Source organism: Mesoplodon bidens (assembly GCF_964165515.1).
Source record: "Mesoplodon bidens genome assembly, chromosome: X".
Taxonomy (NCBI): domain Eukaryota; kingdom Metazoa; phylum Chordata; class Mammalia; order Artiodactyla; family Ziphiidae; genus Mesoplodon; species Mesoplodon bidens.
This window is the reverse complement of record NC_138163.1, coordinates 7,667,659-7,680,948: the sequence shown is the minus strand read 5'-3', so window position 1 is coordinate 7,680,948 and position 13,290 is coordinate 7,667,659. Positions and strand designations below refer to the sequence as shown.

The following is a 13,290-nucleotide window of genomic DNA, read 5'->3' as shown; positions in this document are numbered from 1 at the left end:
GGGAAATCGACAGTAACACACTCATAGTAGGGGACTTTAACACTCCACTTTCACCAATGGACAGATCATCCAAAATGAAAATAAATAAGGAAACACAAGCTTTAAATGATACATTAAACGAGATGGACTTAGTTGATATTTATAGGACATTCCATCCAAAAACAACAGAATACACATTTTTCTCAAGTGCTCATGGAACATTCTCCAGGATAGATCATATCTTGGGTCACAAATCAAGCCTCGGTAATTTTAAGAAAATTGAAATTGTATCAAGTATCTTCTCCGACCACAATGCTATGAGACTAGACATCAATTACAGGAAAAGATGTGTAAAAAATACAAACACATGGAGGCTAAACAATACACTACTCAATAACGAAGTGATCACTGAAGAAATCAAAGAGGAAATTAAAAAATACCTAGAAACAAATGACAATGGAGACACGACGACCCAAAACCTATGGGACGCAGCAAAAGCAGTTCTAAGGGGGAAGTTTATAGCAATACAATCCCACCTTAAGAAACAGGAAGCATTTCGAGTAAACAACCTGACCCTGCACCTAAAGCAATTAGAGAAAGAAGAACAAAAATACCCCAAAGCTAGCAGAAGGAAAGAAATCATAAAGATCAGATCAGAAATAAATGAAAAAGAAATGAAGGAAACGATAGCAAAGATCAACCAAACTAAAAGCTGGTTCTTTGAGAAGATAAACAAAATTGACAAACCATTAGCCAGACTCATCAAGAAAAAAAGGGAGAAGACTCAAATCAATAGAATTAGAAATGAAAAAGGAGAAGTAACAACTGACACTGCAGAAATACAAAAGATTATGAGAGATTACTATAAGCAACTCTATTCCAATAAAATGGACAACCTGGAAGAAATGGACACATTCTTAGAAATGCACAACCTGCCAAGACTGACTCAGGAAGAAATAGAAAATATGAATAGACCAATCACAAGCACTGAAATTGAAACTGTGATTAAAAATCTTCCATCAAACAAAAGCCCAGGACCAGATGGCTTCACAGGTGAATTCTATCAAACATTTAGAGAAGAGCTAACACCTATCCTTCTCAAACTCTTCCAAAATGTAGCAGAGGGAGGAACACTCCCAAACTCATTCTACGAGGCCGACATCACCTTGATACCAAAACCAGGCAAGGATGTCACAAAGAAAGAAAACTACAGGCCAATATCACTGATGAACATAGATGCAAAAATCCTCAACAAAATACTAGCAAACAGAATCCAACAGCACATTAAAAGGATCATACACCATGATCAAGTGGGGTTTATCCCAGGAATGCAAGGATTCTTCAATATACGCAAATCAATCAATGTAATACACCATATTAACAAGTTGAAGGAGAAAAACCATATGATCATCTCAATAGATGCAGAGAAAGCTTTCGACAAAATTCAACACCCATTTATGATAAAAACCCTGCAGAAAGTAGGTATAGAGGGATCTTTCCTCAACATAATAAAGGCCATATATGACAAACCCACAGCCAACATTGTCCTCAATGGTGAAAAACTGAAACCATTTCCACTAAGATCAGGAACAAGACAAGGCTGCCCACTCTCACCACTCTTATTCAACATAGTTTTGGAAGTTTTAGCCACAGCAATCAGAGAAGAAAAGGAAATAAAAGGAATCCAAATTGGAAAAGAAGAAGTAAAGCTGTCACTGTTTGCAGATGACATGATACTATACATAGAGAATCCTAAAGATGCTACCGAAAAACTACTAGAGCTAATCAATGAATTTGGTAAAGTAGCAGGATATAAAATTAATGTACAGAAATCTCTGGCATTCCTATACACTAATGATGAAAAATCTGAAAATGAAATCAAGAAAACACTCCCATTTACCATTGCAACAAAAAGAATAAAATATCTAGGAATAAACCTACCTAAGGAGACAAAAGACCTGTATGCAGAAAACTATAAGACACTGATGAAAGAAATTAAAGATGATACAAATAGATGGAGAGATATACCATGCTCCTGGATTGGAAGAATCAATATTGTGAAAATGACTCTACTACCGAAAGCAATCTACAGATTCAATGCAATCCCTATCAAACTACCAATGGCATTTTTCACAGAACTAGAACAAAAAATTTCAAAATTTGTTTGGAAAAACAAAAGGCCCCGAATAGCTAAAGCAATCTTGAGAACGAAAAACGGAGCTGGAGGAATCAGGCTCCCTGACTTCAGACTATACTACAAAGCTACAGTAATTAAGACAGTCTGGTACTGGCATAAAAACAGAAAGATAGATCAGTGGATCAGGATAGAAAGCCCAGAGATAAACCCACGCACATATGGCCAACTTATCTTTGATAAAGGAGGCAGGAATGTACAGTGGAGAAAGGACAGCCTCTTCAATAAGTGGTGCTGGGAAAACTGGACAGGGACATGTAAAAGTTTGAGATTAGATCATTCCCTAGCACCATACACAAAAATAAGCTCAAAATGGATTAAAGACTTAAATGTAAGGCCAGAAACTATCAAACTCTTAGAGGAAAACATAGGTAGAACACTCTATGACATAAATCACAGCAAGATCCTTTTGGACCCACCTCCTAGAGAAATGGAAATAAAAACAAAGATAAACAAATGGGACCTAATGAAACTTCAAAGCTTTTGCACAGCAAAGGAAACCATAAAGAAGACCAAAAGACAACCCTCAGAATGGGAGAAAATATTTGCAAATGAAGCAACTGACAAAGGATTAATCTCCAAAATTTATAAACAGCTCATGCAGCTCAATAGCAAAAAAACAGACAACCCAATCCAAAAATGGGCAGAAGACTTAAATAGGCATTTCTCCAAAGAAGATATACAGACTGCCAACAAACACATGAAAGAATGCTCAACATCATTAATCATTAGAGAAATGCAAATCAAAACTACAATGAGATATCATCTCACACCAGTCAGAATGGCCATCATCAAGGAATCTAGAAACAATAAATGCTGGAGAGGGTGTGGAGAAAAGGGAACACTCTTGCACTGCTGGTGGGAATGTGAATTGGTACAGCCACTATGGAGAACGGTATGGAGGTTCCTTAAAAAACTACAAATAGAACTACCATATGACCCAGCAATCCCACTACTGGGCATATACCCTGAGAAAACCATAATTCCAAAAGAGACATGTACCAAAATGTTCATTGCAGCTCTATTCACAATAGCCCGGAGCTGGAAACAACCTAAGTGTCCATCATCGGATGAATGGATAAAGAAGATGTGGCACATATATACAATGGAATATTACTCAGCCATAAAAAGAAACGAAACTGAGCTATTTGTAATGAGGTGGATAGACCTAGAGTCTGTCATACAGAGTGAAGTTAGTCAGAAAGAGAAAGACAAATACCGTATGCTAACACATATATACGGAATTTAAAAAAAAAATGTCATGAAGAACCTAGGGGCAAAACGAGAATAAAGACACAGACCTACTTGAGAATGGACTTGAGGATATGGGGAGGGGGAAGGGTAAGCTGTGACAAAGCGAAAGAGAGGCATGGACATATATACACTACCAAACGTAAGGTAGATAGATAGTGGGAAGCAGCCGCAGAGCACAGGGAGATCAGCTCGGTGCTTTGTGACCGCCTGGAGGGGTGGGATGGGAAGGGTGGGAGGGAGGGAGATGCATGAGGGAAGGGATGTGGGAACAGATGTATATGTATGACTGATTCACTTTGTTATAAAGCAGAAACTAATTAAAAAAAAAAAAAAGAGAAATCTAGAAACAATAAATGCTGGAGAGGGTGTGGAGAAAAGGGAACACTCTTGCACTGCTGGTGGGAATGTGAATTGGTACAGCCACTATGGAGAACGGTATGGAGGTTCCTTAAAAAACTACAAATAGAACTACCATATGACCCAGCAATCCCACTACTGGGCATATACCCTGAGAAAACCATAATTCCAAAAGAGACATGTACCAAAATGTTCATTGCAGCTCTATTCACAATAGCCCGGAGCTGGAAACAACCTAAGTGTCCATCATCGGATGAATGGATAAAGAAGATGTGGCACATATATACAATGGAATATTACTCAGCCATAAAAAGAAACGAAACTGAGCTATTTGTAATGAGGTGGATAGACCTAGAGTCTGTCATACAGAGTGAAGTTAGTCAGAAAGAGAAAGACAAATACCGTATGCTAACACATATATACGGAATTTAAAAAAAAAAATGTCATGAAGAACCTAGGGGCAAAACGGGAATGAAGACGCAGACCTACTTGAGAATGGACTTGAGGATATGGGGAGGGGGAAGGGTGGGCTGTGACAAGGCGAAAGAGAGGCATGGACGTGTATACACTACCAAACGTCAGGTAGATAGATAGTGGGAAGCAGCCGCAGAGCACAGGGAGATCAGCTCGGTGCTTTGTGACCGCCTGGAGGGGTGGGATGGGGAGGGTGGGAGGGAGGGAGATGCATGAGGGAAGGGATGTGGGAACAGATGTATATGTATGACTGATTCACTTTGTTATAAAGCAGAAACTAATTAAAAAAATAAATAAATAAACTTAAAAAAAAAAAAAAAAAAAAAAAAAAAAAAGAGTAGATGGATATAAAAAAGCGAAACTTTAAAAATCTTGTAAAATAAACAGAAAAATGGGCAAGGGATAGGAATAGAAGAATAGGTACAGTATAAACAGAATAGGTACAGTATATGTTCACTGGAGTATTCTAAAAATGAACAGCCTCCAACTCTATATATCAATAAGGCTACATCTCAAAAATGTTAAGAGTAAAAAACAAACTATAAAAAGTCTGCAAAATAATTTATGTATTCTTTGTGCATAAATATATATATAGAAAACTTGTAGAATCATCCATGTAATTGATAAACACTGAATTCAAGATAGTGGTTACCTTTGGGAAGACAAAAAAGGAGGAAATGGGTAGGAGTACTTGACAAGGGAACTTGAACTTTATTCTGTAATTTTTTTCCATAAGAAAGATCTGAAGCAAATATGCAAGATGTTAAGATTTGTTAAAGATGACACAGGGTTCGTGCCCCTATCCCGGAAGATCCCACATGCCGCGGAGCGGCTGGGCCCGCGAGCCATGGCCGCGGAGCCTGTGTGTCCGGAGCCTGTGCTCCGCAACGGGAGAGGCCACAGCAGTGAGAGGCCCGCGTACAGCAAAAAAAAAAAAAAAAAAAAAAAAAAAAATGATGACACATGAAAAGCAGTATAGTGTAAGCAGTTAAGCCTACTAGCTGTGCGATCCTGGATAAATTACATATTTATTTACATATTTATCTCTCTGAGACTGTTTTTTTATCTACAAAATAGGAATAATAGTAACAACCTATCTCGTAGCATTGTTTTATAGATTAAATGAGTTGATACATGTTAAGCACATAGAACAGTGCCTGGTACAAAGTCAACACTAGGAGGAGTATTAGCTATTAATATTCTCCTCTATACTTTTCTCCATCTTTGTTATATTTCATAATTAAAAAGAAATAAAAAGTATTTAAAGATAGAGGAAGGAGATGGTAGATAAGGCTAAGAGTTTAGGGGTTTAGGTCATACAGCTCAAACCTGACACTGGAGGGAGATTTTTCTATTCTATTTGATTTAATTCTAAGCTGAGAATATCTTTCAAAATTAGTGGATTTGCTACTTCTTATTCTCCATCAGACACTGTAGCAGAACTCAGGGTTTTCACAGAAGGATATCAAAAGTGAGTAATATATACTCCTAATAATGCTAGGATCTAGCAGAGCTATCAATACTAAGCACATAGAAAGCATTCAAGAAATATTTTTTGGAATTGAAGCACTCCACTTCCCGAGACTAAGGGAACTACGTATTTGCACTACTTCCTTTGGAAATAGAATCAACACATGATAGATCTCAGAAGTTCTTCACTTCTGTGGCTTAGAACCCCAGTGAATCCTTGTGAAGAAAACAATTCTACTTAGCCATAACCACAGAATAATAATAGAACATATTTTAAATGGCAATTAATTAATCTTTCTTCATACTCCCTAAGTCTTCACCTAGATATGACTTCAACTAGGAGAAAAGCCAGTGAACCAGACTGGCAGCTCTGGCATGTCCACTGATGCCCCATCACCATTCTCCAAAGTGCTGGCCTAAGAATCTCATACTAGACCATGATGCAAACATCCCCAGGCTTCTAATTATAACTTAGAACTGAAGTCAGTTAATGCCACTAGGCCTCATGTCTCTATTATCTTTGGCCATCTCCTTATTGATCCTTATAATAATAATAATAATAATAACTGATCCTTATAATAACTTTTATTTACCACTTACTACATGCTAAGCAGTAAACATGCATTAATTTGTTACTCTTTACAATAATCCTATGAGCTGCATGTATTATAACTCCATTTTACAAACAAGGAACTCAGGTTAATAACTTGTTTATGATTACAGGGCTTTTAACTGGTGGAGCTAGGATTTAAGCCAAGTCATTGTGATAATAGAGTCCACATACATCCCTATTACTCTTCTTTCCATACTACTCTGTACTTCTCTCAATGACACAAGAACTCCCTCCCACTCAAAAAAAAAAAAAAAACTTTCCACCAAGTCCTCTATGAGCCTCATTCAGTGGTATGCTCCTACATCCCCTACATACTCAAATTCTTCACTGAAGTCAACTGAAACCTGACTTTCCTTGGAGGACACCATTCCTCTGAAGCTTTCTTAATCAGAGCCTGCTTATTATCCAACATTCCACATATTTTTACACTCGTATTTTTTTTTACAAAAAGGCTTTGCTTCTTTGAAACTCATGCTACATCACTGAATCATGCTCTAACCCCACTCATTACTGTCATCTACAGGCCTCCTCCTGAGGCACTAATATACACCAGCCATTTGGAATGAGGATTACAATATGTGCAATCTAATCCACCCATCATCTTAGGGCAATTCACGGTTTGTGTGGACTTACCATGCAGCCACTGAGCTTCTCAGTTCCTTCATCTTTTAAACTTCATTGACCTTCACTGCTGTACATCCACAGCCATCTGCATCTAGGACTTCACTCAGAAACAATCTGGAACAGACTCATCTGCTGAAAAGAATACAAATAAATCACTGGTGTTCTTCTCAGATCTTATACACCCAACCCGACTCCAGCCACCTCTCTCTTCTTCAGCTTCACTGAGACCATTATTGTCTCCCTTGATCTTACTATTTTCTCGCAGTCAATTATCACCCTACTGGCCTCTCCTGTCTCTACAAAATACCTGGTTCCCAAGGTTTATCACCTGAACTCCTCTCTCACCAGCACCTTTTACTCCTATCCACCATCATACTCACTTTGTAAAACCTCTTCCCTGGACTGACCTCCTCCCTGGACTGGTGCTATATCATGCCTCTGCCATTCATGAACCCAGGCAGCTATACACAAGTGGACATAATCAGTGGTACAGACTGATTTTCAGTCTTAACAAAGGCCTGCATGTTGAGTACCCCTCCTCCTTTGTCAGCATGCTCTAAATATGCACGGCTCTCACACTCCATACTCATTTTAAGCTGTTGACTTTGTTTCCTAGTTCATCATCATGAAACATGAGACCATCCAATCTATTCTCCCTTAACTTCTTGTACACTATTCCATTATCTGCATACATCTCCATTCCCACGTCGTTCTTCCAGTCTCAGAGGATGACATATCCTTGCTCTTTCTCAGGGCCAGCACCTCCTCTCTGCTTTCAATCTCAGGCCCTTCAGCAGGACAAGGACTAGGATAAGGCAAGAGAGGTGTGCTGGGCACAAGACTTAAGCAGCACTCACTTTCAGATGCCAACCCTTTACTTGAACGATGCTGAGAATGAGTGTGTCCCTAAACTCTCTGCCCTGGACCCTTCGCGCTTCTCACACTAGTCCAGTCCCTGTCCACCTGCCTCCTCCAGAACTTTGGTTCATCATTCATCCCCATTTCTATTATCTTCAACCTTTCCCTTCTACATACTCTTTCCACTCACCCTACACAATGTTCAAGTCATGCTCTGTTTCTTCGTGTTGTAAATATCCTAAAAGGCTTCTCTTCTGTGGAGACCATAAGTAGTCTACAATCTTTTTTAACTAGGCAAGTAAATCTGACTAATCCTGGTATTCAATAACAGGAAGTGAATTTGACTCTCACACATATGCAACATTCTCCAATAACAACTTTGTCATTAATAAAGATGATACTTTATGTCCTACTCCTTTACCTTTTCTTTCTCTCCTGAATTTACTCTAAACCTAGACAGTGAAAGGGCTGCTATATATTGGGTTCTTCTCAAAGACTCCAATGGCTACATTCCCTCCTAAATATGTTATTTCTTCTGCCTGGAATCAGTCTATGGCCCAACCTAAACCAATCAACTCCTATTCATCCTTTAGATCTCAGTTACTCTATGAGGGAAGACTTCCCCCAACCGAACTTGAAACTAAAACAAAAATGCCTATTACAAGGTCTCCTAGTACTAGGTACCTCTCTTTTGCATCAATTACCATGGTTGTGATTTTATATTTATTTGAGCGATTATCAGATTGTCTGTCTCTCCTGATAGAATATAAGTGCTAAAGGCAGGAACGATCCCAATTTTGCTTACCATATATCTCAAGCGCTTAGAACTGTATTTGATACATACACAGTAGATGAAGTTCAGATCTTACCTCCTCCAGGAAGATTTCCCTAACCAGCCTAGGTTGACTGGCCTAGGCCTCTGTTTTCCCATAGCAACAGTGTGGTTTACTTTCATTTTCCTGAACTCAATGCACTGCAATTGTTTATGACTTTATCTCCATGACTATATCCTGACCTTTTTGAAAACAATATTTCATTACGTTCACCTTTGAAACTTTAGCACCTAGCACATTCTTTCACAGGATAGGTGAGCGATAAATTTGTATTGAATGAGTAAAAGTATGTAGGCTTTGTTCCATAGCAAAAGTAGTACACTTTAAAAGCTAGGTAGCAATGAAAGTTGGTGAAAACAAGTCAGTAGGGTCTGGTGCACAGCTGTGGGAAGTTGGCAAAGCTACTCCTTGGGAAAGTCTCTTCCAAATTTGCAAGTCTATTACCACATCCAAAGAAAGGCTAAATACTATTATCAGAGCACTGAAAACGTATAGATGTGTAGTACTTTACAGAACTGTTGCATATACATCTTATCATTTATGTTACAAAATACCTAGAGAAGAATCATTATTGTTCCCATTTTATAATCAACAAAACTAACTAATCAAAAACAATGCTGAAGTGATGTAAGATAACACTGGTTACTAACTTTCAGATTCAACACTTGTTATACTGTATCATGCTGTCTCCCTAGCAAACTCAAAGGACCTTCATCTCAGTCCTGAAAGTTGTAAGGCCACAGTGCAAACTCCAATAGCTAACACATTTGAATATGACACCGCCATTAATCTGATACAGTATTTCAGATAAAATGGTTAGAAATGGCCTTTATGTGTTTGGTGAGACTTGGAAAATCTCTACTATGATTTACAGCAGGGATTCTGTTGACGGCGTTTTATGGCCAAAGAATTTTCTTTCAGTCTTGGATATCTGTATCCTTGTTGTTACTATTAGTTGCACAAGAAAATCTACTCTGTAATAACACTTTCTCTTTTCAACTCCAAATATCAATTTTGCTTAAAATTGAAAAAATCTGATATCTGATCCTTTTTTTAATGCTTTAGAATCAATAAATTATCCTTGGCAAACAATCCTTCAAAATTGGGATACTGTCTTAAAGCATATCATTTTGACTTTTTATATAAAATGAGGTGGTGTTAAGCACTCTTTCCTTTATAAAAATGCCTATTTGTTAGTGCTAAGAAAGGCTTTAAAATGGTTTACTTCAAAACATAAACATGTTATATCCAGTCTAGTCATTTATGAATTAAGGTAGATGGTAGAAAAAGTAAGGAGAGAGAAATCATAGATCCCATTAGTAAATGAAATAGGCAGGATGCCACGCCATCCAGTTTATTTGAAAAGAAAAACATTCCACCCCAAATATCTCCCTGTTGGTTTGTTATGCTACTTTTTTATAGTTATATGCCTTTGTATATATTATATATAGTATGTATTCATATTCTAAAACCATAGCTAGCACAACAAAACTTCGATATCTAGGTAGTACTGCCTAGAACAAAATAAAAGTAAGTGGAGATATTAGTCATGGGCTGATTCAAAGAAAAATGTGAAGTAAATGATGGTAGAGGTGATACAACAGGTATGAACAAAACCGTGAAGATGGTAAACAAATGCCTGGCATTAGGGGAAAACTAGGTCAAGAAACTAAGTCTTCTGGTAGTCTCTTTTGTAGGCTAAGTAAGTTCTAAAGGGACAAGGGCTAAACACAACATACACTGCCAAACAGAAGTGCTATGCAGAATGCACAAATAACAACTTAATGTAGCAAAAACTATGCATACCTTTTCAAAGAAATGCAATTAATGAAGTGACAAGGATTTAAAAGAGATGAAATAAAAACTAGAGGAGTATGCTGCCTCTTACTTATGTGTAAAAGTCCTTCTCTTAGGACTGTATCTTTGGAAGACATATGGGGGCCAAAAAATTAAATGTGAAAAGTGATAAAATGACACTATAACAGTAAATATAGATGGACATTACAAAAACATACATATACATTTGCAGGGTTATTTTAATGAGTAATGATTTTCACTGAAATTATGAATGAAACAAAAACAAAAACATTAAAACCCATTTCCAAAACAGGTGCATATGATGTTTTTGATAAATTTCTTGAGTATTTTCAGTATTGTATAGTCCTATATGTTTTGACAAGTGATGGGAATAACATCAGCTACCTAGCCTCTACCTGCAAATTTATTTACATATGAAGTTATCTTTCCCTTTTTCCTTGTAAGCACAATGCTTACTCCTCCTCCTCTGGTCAGAATCCTACCCCTTGTGACCTCTTCACAGACCTCTCTTTGCTAATTACTCAACCTTCTAATATGATTTGACCATCTCTATTTTTACTGAGGTCTCCCTATCAACATTTAAGCAGGTTCAATTAAAAATAAACAGCATTATTTGATCCTGTGTTGCCCTACATCTACCACTCTCTCTTATTCCTCTCCTTCACAGAAAAAGTTATTGCAAGAACTGTCTGTACCTGCGTTCTCCAATGTGAAAAGCTTTCTAGGTTCCCAGAGTTAACAAATGGCCTGGTTTCCCTAGAAGAGTCCCATTTATCCCTGCTGTCCCCAGTGTTAAAATTAATAGTGTTCCCTTTCACTCTCAATAGTGAAATGGTTTGGGGAATTCCCTGGCAGTCCAGTGGTTAGGACTCCACGCTCTCACTGCTGAGGGCCCAGGTTCAATCCATGGTCAGGGAACTAAGACCCCACAGCCAAATAATAATAATAATAATGATAATGATAATAATAATGATGATGATGAAATGGTTTGGATGATAAAATTATATAGTCACCCTATACCTGCAAATACACATATACAGTGCCTAGGATTAAGTAACATTAACCATCTTTAAGACTCATTTTCAAAATCCTACCAAGAGACATAAAGATGACAAAAGCTATATACACTGAGAATCAGAACACCATCTAAAGATGTCAAAGGAAAAAATATATATAAATTGAGTGAAACTACAGTACAATTATAGTCCAAATGGGATTTTTCAGGAAATTTACAAAATGATACACATGTTTATATGTAAGTGAATGTCAAATAAATGTTTGAAGAAAGAATAATCCTGAGGGAGAAACTAGATATAGGGAAATAAAAGTCTGTTATTAAGCTAAAATAATAGAAATCATATGATAAGTAGTTTGTAGCATGCAAAAAAAAATTCACCAGGGGTGGGATAAAAAAAATTAGAAAGTATGTTTTCACTTGATTTCAAGATACAAATTAATATAAGTGTTACTTAACATATGGATTGACAGTAGTGCAAGTATGTAATAAAAAAATACAGCTTTCCCCCACTATCCAAAAATGGAGTGTTCCTAGGAAACCTTTCATAAGCCAGAATGGCATAAAGCGAAGAAGGAATTACGTTAGGACACATCTCGCTAAAGGATGCATGAAATAAATGGAGATAAAGCACAGGTGCTCACCCACACAGTTCAAAGCTATGACGGCTGGATGCTGAGATGTTGTGTGTGGTTCCCGGGAAGAAACTTGGTGATGCTAAGAGTGCATGTTGCCTCTATAACAGCTCACTGCAAAATAAACACTGAGCACTATTTTCACTTTTCACCTTTTTTCTTAAAAGCAAAAATCCTCTTAGAATTTCTTCTGGTTAGTGCAAACAGGTACTAGTGTAGGTCTTCATAAAAGCAAAGTCATATATTGATGGTGCATGCACAAATTGTGCATGCTAGGCATGTGTGCTCAAAAATTTGAGGAGACCTCTCTACTAGATGATTCAAAAAAAGATCTTGTCATATATAACATGTAATATATGATGAAGAACATCATAAAGCACTGGGGAAGGGATAAATGATGCTCATGCTATTTTTTAGCTAATGGGAAAATAAATTTATATATTCATCTTATTTCATGCAGCAAAATAAATTCCAGCTGGATTACAGAAATAAATATAAAATTGATTAATCAATAAAATCCTAGAGGAACAAAGAGATGAATAATTTTTCAAGTATGGGGAGGGGGGCTTCCTAAGTTTCAAAGCAGAAGAAAATCATTAAATGATGTTGATATAAATGACTGGAATAAATCACAAAATTTCTGAATTTCAAAATATAACTAGGAAAATTAAAAGGCAAACAATAAATTTAGAAATGTAATAAAGATGGCAACTTATTTTAAAAGCTCAATATAAATGTTTAAGAAAAATGTTAAAACCCTTTGTATAAAATTGAGCAATTGACATAACAAATAATGCACAATTATGAAAATCAAATTGCTAATAATTTTGAAGAAAAAAAGGTTCAACATTAGTAGAAATCAAAGAAATAAAAATGTTAAAAATAGAGTCATATTTTTCTCATCAAAGTAACAATATATGGTTCTACATTCTACCTACTAAAATAGTCAATTTTTAAAATGAAATAGCTAATGATGTCCCTTTCATCCAGCATGAATATGAATCTAGCCTAAGAAAATAATCCTGAGTGTAGGAAAATCTTGATATGGGTAAATATTTTATTGTATCATAATTTACACAGTGAAAAATATATATATAATACTGTATGATTCCAACTATAAGACATTCTGGCCAAGACAAAACTGTGGCGATAATAAAAAGATCAGT

General features: G+C 36.7%; 1 long non-coding RNA gene across 2 annotated transcripts in view; it reads right to left on the bottom strand.

The window, feature by feature from the left end:
• Window positions 1-13,290, bottom strand: part of LOC308608749 — a 433,619-nt gene that overhangs the window by 378,311 nt on the left and 42,018 nt on the right. The window contains exon 3 of one of the 2 annotated variants that reach the window (XR_014014228.1): window positions 6,975-7,097. This is a non-coding gene — a long non-coding RNA (uncharacterized lncRNA). The remainder of the gene's footprint in view (window positions 1-6,974; window positions 7,098-13,290) is intronic. The other variant, XR_014014229.1, reaches the window with a different exon arrangement.